Source organism: Doryrhamphus excisus, linkage group LG7, assembly GCF_037039965.1.
Source record: "Doryrhamphus excisus strain RoL-2023G ecotype Guam linkage group LG7, RoL_Dexc_Guam_v1.1, whole genome shotgun sequence".
In the NCBI taxonomy this organism is placed as follows: Eukaryota; Metazoa; Chordata; class Actinopteri; order Syngnathiformes; family Syngnathidae; genus Doryrhamphus; species Doryrhamphus excisus.
In genome coordinates this window covers 16,139,815-16,152,475 of record NC_136363.1, presented here as the reverse complement: position 1 = coordinate 16,152,475, position 12,661 = coordinate 16,139,815, and the positions used below count along the sequence as shown (strand labels likewise).

At 39.1% G+C, this 12,661-nt stretch overlaps 1 long non-coding RNA gene across 5 annotated transcripts in view; it reads left to right on the top strand.

Moving 5' to 3' along the window:
* The window catches only part of LOC131109212 (uncharacterized), a 30,190-nt gene that overhangs the window by 2,249 nt on the left and 15,280 nt on the right, over positions 1–12,661 (top strand). For all 5 annotated transcript variants that reach the window (XR_013627754.1, XR_013627757.1, XR_013627756.1 and 2 more), the window contains exon 3: positions 1,771–1,840. This is a non-coding gene — a long non-coding RNA (uncharacterized LOC131109212). The remainder of the gene's footprint in view (positions 1–1,770; positions 1,841–12,661) is intronic.

The window sequence follows — 12,661 nt, the reverse complement described above, 5'->3', positions numbered from 1 at the left end:
TGTTTCAGATCATCACACAAATGTAAATATTAGTCAATGACAACACAACTGAACACAAAATGCAGTTTTTAAATGAAAATTATTATTTAGGGAGAAAACAAATCCGAACCTACATGGTCCTGGTGGAAAAAGTGATTGCCCACTGTTAAAACATATCAGTCTGGAAAAGATTATGAAGCCATTTCTTAGAGCTTTGGGACTCTAGTGAACCACAGTGGTGGTCAGTGTTCAGGACTTTACTGTAAGACACTGGGCAAAAACGGCGTGCATGGCAGAGTTGAAAATATTACGATCCCCAAGACCTTTGGTTTGATGAGACAAAAGTTGATATTTTCGGAAGGTGTGTGTCCCATCTCACGTAAAAGTAACGCCGCATTTCAGAAAAAGAACACCATACCAACAGTAAAATATGGTGGCGGTAGTGTGATGGTCTGGGGCTGTTTGCTGCTTCAGGACCTGGAAGACTTGCTGTGATAAATGCAACCATGAATTCTCCTGTCTACCAAAAAATACTAAAGGAGAACCAACCTGGGTTTTTCAGCAGGACAATGATCAAAAACACACCAGCAAATTCCATGGCTGAAGAAAAACCAAATGAAGACTTTGGAGTGGCCTAGTCAAAGTCCTGACCTGAATCCTATTGAGATGCTGTGGCATGACTTTAAAAAGAAAAAAAAACCCTCCAATGTGGCCGAATGACAACAATTCTAGAAAGGTGAGTGGGCCAAAACTCCCCCACAGCTCCAAAAGAGACTTGCAAGTTATCACAAACGCTTGATTGCAGTTGTTGTTGCTGCTTAGGGTGGCCCAGCCGGGTTATTAGCTTTAGGGGGCAATCACTTTTTCCACACTGGGCCATGTAGGCTTTGGATTGTTTTTCTCCCTTAATAATAAAAGGTTTTCCAATGGTCATTTAGTAGAGAACCACTTAAATCATTTTTATTTGTATTTATTTAAAATATTCTTTTGAGTAATTTTAATGTTTTTATATTTTCAAATATGTATTTTGATGTATTCATACTTTTGAAACATTAGTATTAATTATTTGTTCAAAGTGCATTTTAGTTTTAGTCCTTGATTCTAAAATGATACGAAAAAAAGGAACAACTAGGGTCTTGTTAATAAAGGAGCTTGTACTGTGTAAATACTAGCCATGGCTACTTTAAATTTAAAAAATGCAGTATACAGATACTTTAAATAAAAACATGCTGTGCAAATTAGTGTGCGATATTTGGTGCTGTACCCATTTTTACCAGTAAAGAAATTTAAGGCACATATACTACTACTAAAGACATCATTTGTATCTTTATCCTTATTATTAAAAGTTGGTTATTTTTTGCTTAAATGACACAAAAGATGCAAAGAACAGAAGAAGTGTCTTTTCAGAGAATGAGTAAACAGCAACACAACAAAGACGGAAATCAAATGGGTGGTATTACTTTTGCTGTTTTATTATTATTTATGTTGAATTGTTGCCCCACATACTCTGTCGAGCTTTCTGCTGAGGGTTGGACTGCTTCAATCTCAAGTCCAGAAGATGGATCTTTTTCACTAGCTCATCCTATTGGCTTTCAGCCATGTTTGCTTATTACATTGACGATGCTTTGCAGCCTGTTGTAGCTTGTCGCTGTCAATTTTGCGGCTGGATTGCATCATTGTGACAATTGAAATTTCAAGTTGAGCATCCATCTCCAATGGCTAGCATGACTATATATGTATACTGTAATCGCTGTGCTGGCTTAATGGTGTTTGTGTCTCCTCTCCCTGCAGGAAGCTTTGAATGTTCTGATGCAAGCCTGTCATGTGCAGATGGACGTTTGGACTGTCGACGTCGCTGAAGGTAAGAGCTCTGCTGACCCGTTCGTTAAAGTGCATTTGGCCACATTTAAAGTTGAGAGGAGCAATTCCAGGAATGCTTGAAGATGATTCCCCTAGGGATGTAACAGTCTACTGCAATACAAGTCTTGTCTGATGGTTTGACTCCACCAAGGAACCCACGTTTTCAGTTGTCCTTGTGTTGTGCAGGCATCATCTACGCAGGTGCAGATCCATATTAGAATTGTTCGTCTTTGTGAAGGGCCGTGCCATTCATTTTGAATGTCTTTCTTAAAATGGATATACTGTAGATCTTTTAGCTTCCGCTTGAGGCTCAGCTCCAAAATGCTGTCCTTCCCCTGTTTTTCCACTGGTGTGCCTGTCGTCTCCACCCACAGCTGGGTCACGAGGTGTGACGCCATGATGGTGTCTGCAGAAAGCAGGCTCTCATTTGGGCACCGCCAAGCCGCCCGAATTACAGTACATGAGTTTATGCTGCACATGAGAAGTCAAATGCGAGCGCGTTTCAAAGCATTTCTGCGCACACCGGCCGCAGCTGCCGTCGTCTGTCGTAAAACGGCAGGCATTTTCGCCGCCGCTGTTGCATGTTTGGGATGGAGGCCTTGTCTTTATTTTTAAGGCGTTTCCTGGCTGGCTGCCAGAACATGTGTCCCTTTCCTTCTTGTGACACGGAGATGTTTCTGTAGCTGATAGCTACCCAGAAACCAACAGCCACCATTTTAGGCTTTTAGGCGGAGAGAAGAAATGACCTGCAACTTCTAAAAGAAAATAAAGCGAACAAACAAACAAAAAATTACAGATATAACCTTACGGTGCTAAGTACCTATTTTGTTGATGCAACAAATGTATTTATAAAATCATACATATCCAAATTTTAATATATTTTTTTGCAGAATTTTATTTTTGTAAAATATCGCACGTCATATTTTATCTGTTAGCATTTTAAATGTTGTTTTGCAAGTTTGTAGTCATGTGTTTTATAGATGCCATTAACTGAAAACTACTTGAATAAATTCCACGCGTACATCACCTTCGTTTCAATAATTTTTAAAAGCAATAATAATTTTTGTAGTGTGAATTGCTGTTGGTGTGCTTTAGCCTTTTATTTAGGAAGACTGTGTATTCATAAGGAACTGACAGAGGCAGACATATTTTCCAATACGATGACAAAGTGAGCATTTCATGTGGATTTCTTGTTTTTGTGTTTAAGGTTAGAATTTTTGCAGATTCCAAAAATGATTTGTTGAGTGTGCTCATATTAAAAATATTAGTAAATGTTCTATTTGTAGGAGTTCTAATAATATGTCATTACCTTTTATATTTATTTTTCTATCGTGTAAAAAATATTTGGTCGTTTTTTAAATTTACAACACGTATTACATTAATTTCAGCTTCTACCAGTAAAAGGCACATTGAGTAGAGGGAATGTGAAAGACTGTTTGTGCTAGATCTTTATCGATATTTGTAAATTCTAGCAAATGGGAGCAGAATCAAATTCAAACATGCAATGTTATCTAAGGTGTAAAAAATGCACTTTGTCACTGCTGTGAAATTGTGTCATCACATGCGAATGAAGTGAAAACGTTGATTGATTCTAAAGCCAGACTAAAACTAAATAAAATATATACGGCATATATAAAAATACACTCAATAGAAAATGTTTTCATTTTTCTGGTTAAACATCGTTGACAATGCTTGTTTACTTGTTTATTTGTAGTTTAGTTTGCTTGATAAATATACATCATATTGACAGTTTTTATGCAAATTGAAAGTGAAAGTGATTTTGGGTAAAGAATAACACGTGAGGGGAAATTCACACATGGATGACTTCTGAGTGTAGTCTTTGTTTACTTGCAGTATTTGTCATCGTGCTGTATGCGCACACGGAACATGTTAACACTGACAGCCACTACATTACTTCCTGTTTTCATTTGTTTTCATGCCCCCCCCCCACCTTCTTGTAAATGGCGTGTGCTAAACTCCAACACCCCCAAAACTACTACAAAGAAGGCTGCAGGCCCGAGTGAGCACTCTTTGACTGCAGTGCATGACTCCTCGCTCGCTTACATTTAACATCACTTACTTTCTGGGACAAAACTTTTGGCGTCAGATGAACTTTTGCAACTTTAGCTGATCACTGTATGGGTGTGAAAAGTAGTGGCGATGTCGCTCTGCACTAAAGCAGTCATATGTTTCCTTGTGTTGTAGTGGCACTGACTCTATTGTGAAATTACAATCACTATAAGTGGTCTGTCAGTAATTTATAGTTGAATTTAATTAAAGTGTTTTCAGTAAGATTATAGCATCTGCAAAAATAAGTGGATTTTGGTAACACTGTTAGTCAATCTGAAGTAGGGCTGCAACTAATGATTATTTTAATAACCGATTCATCGATCCATTATTTTTTTGATTAAGCGATGAATCGGATAAAAAAAATACACATTTTTTAATTTTCACCTCTAACACTTGAATATGCTGTTAAAAAACAGATTCAGTAAAACAATAAATCTATCCAAAATTACAATTATGATAATTTTCTTAGTGGATTAATTTCAATTAATGGAGTAATCAGCCATAGATGTAGCAAACCGCTACAGTTATTGGTTGGGTCCGCAACATGTCAGAAAAGAGGCAAAAATGCCCAGCACTGTTTTCCAAAGTCAAAGATGATATTTTGTTCTGGCAAAAACACAAAGATAATAGGTCTTCTTTCATGGATGGCATAAGAAAATTGTCAAAATATTCAAATTTGAGAGACTGAAATTGACATATTTAAATAAAAAAAAAACTATTGATGACCAAAATAGTAATCGATTAACCATCACTCTAATCTGAAGCTTGTTGATTCCATTAATGGAGTAATTGGCTGGACTCTAGGCGGACTAAATCAATATGACCCCAACACAAACAGAAAAGAGGTCAAAATGCCAATCAGTGTTTTCCATAGTCAAAGCTGATATGCTTGAATATCTTGTTTTGCCTAAAACACAAAAATAATAGGTCTGCTTTCAAGGATGATGAGAGAAATTAGAAAATATTCACATTTGAGATGTTGAAATCAGAGGTTGAATCCAAAAATATTTGTCACTGGAATGGATCATCAATTCATCATTCAGCGTTCAAAGGACTTTTCTTTTTGCTTTTTTTATTGTGATGAATAGAAACACCATTGTTGACATTTAAAAAAAAATATTTGACCTTCCCAAAGAAAATGAAGGACAAAGTCATTGTGCCTGAGTTGTTGATTTTTTTTGTCTCAATCTCTCAATTCTCACTCTTGGCCAGTAGCTCACCAACATTTGCACCAATGAACCTGTGACTGGGGGAGCTTGACTCCACATCTCGTGTAATTGGGGCTTATTTTAAAGCACCTGGACTACCTGATTCCTCTTTGCCATTTGACCTTTTAGCGAATTAAGATGGCACGGCAGAATTGGAGCCGGTTGACCCTGCGGTACTTGTCAGCGAGTGGAGGCTGCACCGTGACTAATTGGTAATTCATACTTCCCTCTGAGGTGAAAAAAGTGATTTGCTTTTGCTCGGTGATGAACCACCACCTGCCCCAAGTGGAGGTTACTTATTGGCTCTCCCTGGACTCTGAAAGTGAATCTTTCACATTTGACTGGTCTCCAGCAGCTTTTCTGCATGTATCATATTTGAGCCTCCATCAAGCATCCGGGGTGATGAAGGGGAAACGGACCGCAGGGTCTCTTTCCTCTCACACAATGGCGAGGAAAGGTCAGCCCTAATGAAGTCGGGGGTGTGACCCCTAGTATTCAGTGACTTTGCACAGGTCCCCGTCCCACCGCTGCAACCATGCCGGTTAATCCCTTTTTGATCCTAATTGATAGGCATTAACATGATCCTTATCCAGGAGCTGTGTTTTGTCTTCCACAGCACTCCTCTCAGGGTGTCGGTGACACAAAGTGTGAAAGCGTTTAACCAAATGTGAAATTGATATTTTTCATGTTTGTGTGCTTAAATTTGGGCCGTGGCTCCAAACACTGCAAAGTGCTTTGAGGCTCTTAATAGGACTTAGCACATGACCCCCAGAAGCCATCTCCGCTGTGTTTTCCTTTGGGTCCTTTTCATCATCATTGCTCAGACGAATGATACTCTTTACAAATATTTCTATTGACTTTTAAGTCACTTTTGCAAATGTGTGAACATGGCACGGCTTCTAATGTTGGCGCAGGGGAGCTGGAACTTATACCAATTCATTCTAATCAGTCACTATTACTACAGCAAGCAGAGACCACAAAATGATGTTTGGAAGGAAAAACAATCATCTTTTTATTGTTGGTTTATTCATGCAAATCGATGCATGCATCTGTTTCCACCAGGCCGTGCACTTAGGATCTGCCCATGGTTAGCGTGGTTTCGGTTAACGTAAAAGATTTAAGACACAATTTTAGGGTGTGATCATTTGATCCGTGTTCACGGAATTACAGATGGAATTGGCCAATAGAAATGGAAGTTACTGTTTAACACGGAATCTCCTGGAAATTGACAAAGTGAATGAATGCTTTTGTCATGAGGATAAGGGGAGTAATTTCCTAGCGGATGGCTCAATTGTGTCGGATGCAAACACTAAACAGCCCCCTCCCAACCGAAACAGGTTGAAATGGCAATAAACACCGGCGAAAGTTGGTGGAATCCATGAAAGCGAGTCGGGGTTAGCTTAGTTTAGCATGCTCATGTGGTTGTGTGTGTGTGTGTGAATCGGGCTCTATGAGTATATTTTCACCACGTTGTGTTTTACGGCTTTAATGTAAGGATTGTTTTACAATTCCGATGACGACGTGCAGGTTCTGAGTGAAAAATACGAGAAGCATGTTTATTTTGGAACGCAGCTCGTCTTAGCCGTAAACAGACATTCTCTACACACACAGAACACAAGAACACAATTCTGTGACTTTCATTCATCATATAAATAATAGTGATAAATGAATATTTAAGGTTACGTTTACCTTCATTGAAGATCCCAAAGACAATCCCAAAGATCCCAAAGACATGATGTGACAGATCTATCACCACCACGTTTCTGTTTTCAGTCACATCTCTTTCATTCATCATTTATATGCATTTTGAATTGGTGTCTGGATGTAAAACTACTATGATAAACTATGAAAAGGTGTTTTGTGTTAACATTTCTGGCTTTCGGACTTTACATTAGTTGTTCCTCATTGATTGCGGTTCCAGACCAGACTGCGATACGTGACTTTCCTCAAAGTAGGATATTCAATAATAAATTGAATTTTCATAGTGAGAGCATAGAATATTTAATTTCTAAATAATTAATTAATTTATCAATACAATTTTTACCATTACTAGAGCCCCATAGAGATGAACTAACACCCCTATAGTAACATTAAGTGCTTTATATATTCTTTGTTTACAACATATTGCTCAGCTGTATTGCACAGGCTATGGAATTGCATGCTACCAAACTAGCTAGCCTCCAATTGAACTTAAGGGTTTCAAACACAGTGGGGAAGAAGGTCAAGAAGGAATGTCGGACATACCATGGCTGGTGAAGGTAATGTAATCTAATATCATGTCTCATTACTGTAATGTAATTACCAGAATACTACTTATATCTTGTCTGTCAATATGTTTGGACTAATAATAATAGTCCGTAGTCATGTCATTTATTCATTCATTTTTGAGTGAGATGTACGTAGATAGGGATGACTGTATTTCTTATGGGGATTCACTTAATTGATTCAGTTAACTTCCGTTTTGGTTAGAGTAGGACCCTGTGAAACAACTTAATGTTGCTAACCAAGGTTCTGCAGGTGAGTCCAGCAATTCTGGATCCTTGTAGATGATGGAGATGTGATGTTAAGATCGAGGTTACTGTACGTCATTGATTAACTCATCAGTTGGTGTTTTGATCGATCAACATTTCTTCTTCTTTAACTTTCCAAACTGTAGTCATGTGAGAATCTAGCCAGCATCATTTTGATACAGTCCACTTCTGCTGCAGCGTGCCAGGTGTTGGTTCTTGTTGGTTTCACACGGCCAATCCAGTTACGTCTCCATAGGATTGGATTTTTATTTCCGCCTTGTTTGCTGCATTGAATAATGAGCTCTCTGTAAGGGCCTGATGACATAATCTAAAGACTGATGTGAAAAAGAACTCATTATAGAGAAAACTACAGATTGGGGACGGCGCTGGTGTACTCCACTTGACTGGCCCCACCTGCTTCCCTTTTATATGTGTCCCCCGTTCACGTGACTTGTCAATCAGACCCTGCAGGATTTCAACCAATCCTCACAAATTATGCAAACTGTCCAATTTCTGCAACTACCCTGCACATTTGTGGCCAGTTGTCATTTTTGCCAATTGAATTTATCTCAGAGTAGCGCTCAAAAGCCCACGTCAGCTCTCTATCCAATCAAATGGGTCCCTGCATGGCCCACTTACATCCTCGCTTCCTTGTTACCTTGTTTATTGCTTGTTTCTCATCGACCAACAACAATCACCGTTATAGACCACTTTCAACAGTCTAAAGTATGTGTAACGCACACATAAAAGAAGGTTTAAGATGGAGAAGCACTTTTCAAGTGTAAAACACACACTGTGTCTGAATGTCTGCAACTTGCAGACTATAAAGCAGACATTAAAAGAGCTTTTATTGGTGTTTGTTTTGCGAACTATGCACCCATTTGTATGCCAAATAGCAGCAGATGGAGCTATACACTGTAACCACAGGGAACTGTGGAAGTATACTCATCCTAAACATACAGTGTATCTCATATACAGTATCGCACCCCTGAACCATTTTTATTACACTACATCTTTCAAATGGAGAATACTAAAAATGGAGCTTGGGCATACTTTAAAGGAGGGGACCTATTATGCTCATTTTTCGACCCTTTGTATTGAGTTGTGGACTCCTATAGAGCAGCTACACACAAAAACCAGCACAAAGCGCTTTCTAGATCTTCCACAATCTGCACCTATTCCACCTGTATTTCTTTGGATTTTGCACTTCCCACTAAAATGGTCTGTTTTAATTTTTTCCACTCACTGCCGCTTCTGGGCATGCCCACTCCGCTGTGTTTGGTCACACTCTCAAGTGCTTCAGAGAACTTTTGTTGTTGTGCCGCCAGCTGTGAACCCAACTTTACAGGAGTTGATACGGCGACTTTTTTAAAACGTCGGCTTTTAACATACAGCCAGATTTGTTGGATCCCGAATCTAATCTGAAAGTAGAGACTGGACAGTCAGCAGTTTTTCAAGAAACAAGTTTACTTCAAGACGTCTCTCAATGGTAAGTAGCTTTAGCATTTTAGCGTTACCTGTAGAAAACCTACTGCTTCGGTAAAATGCAATGTGGTCATTTACACATTTTTGTGGGACCACCAGGGTTTTAAAAAAAGTGGTAAAGCCACTTATTGTGGTTGGGAAACAGCTATTAGCAACCCCACTCCCTGAATGCACACTCTATAATGCTACACAAACAAGAGCTTTTGTCTTGTGACTTACAGAATAAACACAGTTAGGACACTGATAAATTGTTCCTCACTCCTTGCTCTTCTGACTCTTAGTTGTAACTTTGGAAAGGCGTCAGGCTTCAGTGACAGTTTGCCACATACTGGCCCATGTTCACAAAACAGTCTGGTGTGAAATGTCGTTGACAGTTTAAAATCTTTTTCATTTGCTGGTAGGGAATCAGCAATTCCAACCATTTGTGCCTGATGTTTGCGTCATTAGAAATTATAAACAAATGTAGCTTTCTCTTACACCAGAATGAAACACTTCCTGGGAGACATTGCTAACAGTGTAAACACAGAAGCGGAGCGTATCTGGCATTACAGCGCACGCCCATATAAGGAAGCCCGCCCATGTGTGACATCGCACACCTCCAGTTTTACAACGCCCTCTGAAACTGAGTGTTTTGAGTCATCACAAACTTCTTTTAGGGCTCACTTCCAAATACGCAAACCTCATTATGTGAAACTTTGGCATCGTTTAACACGAGAATGTTATTGAATGTGTAGTAATGTAGTGTAGTGTGAAAGGCTTTTTTTCTCATGTGAGTCTTAGTCTTTTTTTTTTTTTTACTTTGCTGTTTTGCACATTTTTCTGTGCCATGTTGGTAACATGCTTTTCTCAGCCTTTTTCTTCTCTGTATTCATTCATTCATTACTTATTCCCTATTTATCTATCTAATTACGCAGAGGGAAAATCACAACCATTTAGTGATACGTTATCGCAATTTTATCCTAACCAACACAGAAAAAAACACTGCACCTTCCATCACAATGTTTGGTAAAAATTCTTGTGAAATCAGGCATCACAGAAAAGGGCAGCGAGATCCTGGGTGGGAGTGGTAAATTGCTGCCAATGTTAAAACTAAAATGTGCTCTGCGCTTGACTTTAAAATGCAATTAAAGCATATTTTGTTAGATTTGTTGAAATACTGTACTTTTTGGGGTTGATTGTACGAAGAACACCTAAAACATTGATAAGTATGTAAAATCCTAAGCTGATGCAATGTAATGGGGGGGGGGGGGGGGTTAAAACATTGCAACTTTTGCCACAACTGCCGCAAAATCAAGCATTTTAGGCTAGAGAAAAAAAAATCCAGTGAATGTGAACGTGTGTTTTTTTTGCAGGTTTTACTCCGAGGCTAGAAAATACTTAGCAGGTGTGTACACGAGGCATGCATGTTAAATCCTCATGTCAGCGCACGTCAGCGCTGCACCTCTATAGAGCCGTTATCTTGACGTCTTTGACTTATTTTCTTGTTTTTGCAACATGAGCCTTATTGCCAGAACATCACACGTCACAACATCTTTCATTCATGGCTTTCTTCTCTCACCTCCACATATGACAAATGAAAACATTCAAACGTAAAAGACTGCTGTGGTGTTTGTATGTTGATGTTTGAGGACTTTATTGTTGCGTCTGAAGTCAACCATTTTGGGTAAAATCCACTCTCTCCTCTCTAGATATAGATGTCAAATGCCAGCTATGGATCATTCCATTTCTCCCTGTGTTGTTTGCTGAATGTACATTCTTTTTTTGTTTCATTTGTGTATGTTTCCAAAGCCAAGATGGCTCATCTAAGTAACAGGACTGAAAATATCAGAGCATATAATAATAATAATAATAATAATAATAATAGAAATTGCCACATGGCATTTATGCTAACAACACACTGACGCTAAGCACATTGTAGGGATTCAACAACAAATAGTATTTTAAAAAATACTGTGCTGAGCCTCCACCCTGCTCCTACAAGGCATAGTGGAAATATCATTGAATATACAGAAAAATAAACTTAGTTGTGGCCAGTATCTGCAAGACACAATTTCCTTGGGACATTTTTCAGAGGGCATAATGGTAACAGCACGTGGATGCCACTCAAGTGTGAATTAATTGTTTTAACACAAATATGTAAAAATCTAACAGTGCATAACATGTTATATTGCACAGGAAAGTCTAATTTCAAGAATCAGGCACTGGCAACAAATTATTTTTTTTATTATTTTTTCCAGTGTTCAATGTAGTTTTTATTAATCTTATTGAATATGCAATCAAATCAGTGTGGAGGACACTTTGCTTAATAAAGAAATGTATTCACTGTTTATATAATTTGGTATTCTAGGTGCAGTTTCAATGTATAATTAGAAATTTCCATACCTTTCCATACCTTCTCCATACCTAAATAATTTTTCCCCCCATTTTTTGGGGGTCCTAATTTAGTGGTGAAGTTTGTTTGGTGCACTTCTTCCCACAAATCATTACCATGTGCCCTTCAGGAGCTGAAATAAATAGTTAAAGGTTTGTTTTTTATGACACTGCTGCTCGTCCCACATGGACCAGGCTGCTCAGTCCAACTTGACTTGTCAATGCGGCACATTCTCACACACTCTCCTGACAATAGCACTCACCATCAAGGGCGCCATCACCTTTGCCACTAATGAGGCTGTTTATTTACCAGATTCCCTCATAGGCTTTGTGCTGGGAGAAGGAAAACAAGCCATGCATAGCAGAGCATTTAATCAGCTTCTTCAAACATCACATTCTGTCTGACACTAACAGCATGAAACCTACCTGGCAGATTCCTTTCCACACTGTTATATGTTTTTCAATTAAACATGAACAAGCCAAAGAAAGAATTGCAGTTAGCAGAAAGCGTAGATGTTTGGAGGTGTTGCTGCAGGATTGTGTGATAGAGCCAACGTCATTCATATTTGGTCAGTTCATGTTTTCATGGATGCTTAGTTAGTTTAGTGATAATGACGCCCTCTTGATTCACCACACTTTTTCCATTTTTGTCTAAATGTGTCAAGGATGCGCAGAGCTGGTACATGGCTTTATTTGGGCTTTCAGTTTTTGTGTAAATGTGTAAGGCTTTACTGTATGTTTGCTTATCTGTCCAGCCATCCCATCTATTCAAACAGCGTTCCTTTTATTCAGTCTTATTCAGTGTTGGCTGGGCTTTTTTTTTCACTTCCCGGGACCTTTTCTGTTATTTGGGGACCAGATGGTGAGGGCCACGGAAGCGTCTCTTTTGTCTGGCTGCCCTTGTGAAAAGAGTCTCTGCTGCCTAATGTAATCAGTGCCACCGGAAGGGTCCATTTTGGACTGTGAAAGGAGACAATCGGGCCATGGACACGTCTAGATTACAGAAACGTAGAGTTCATCTTCCGACCCGGCCCCCTCTCTTCTCTCTGGGCCTGGCATGGAAGATCCTCATCTTTGATCACTGGAGGGTGGAGGTGCTGATCCGACCCCAGCAGGGCCAAAGGCCAACCCCGCCCCACCCTGTTTACCCTGCACTTGGCTACTGCTGACCCTTCCTTC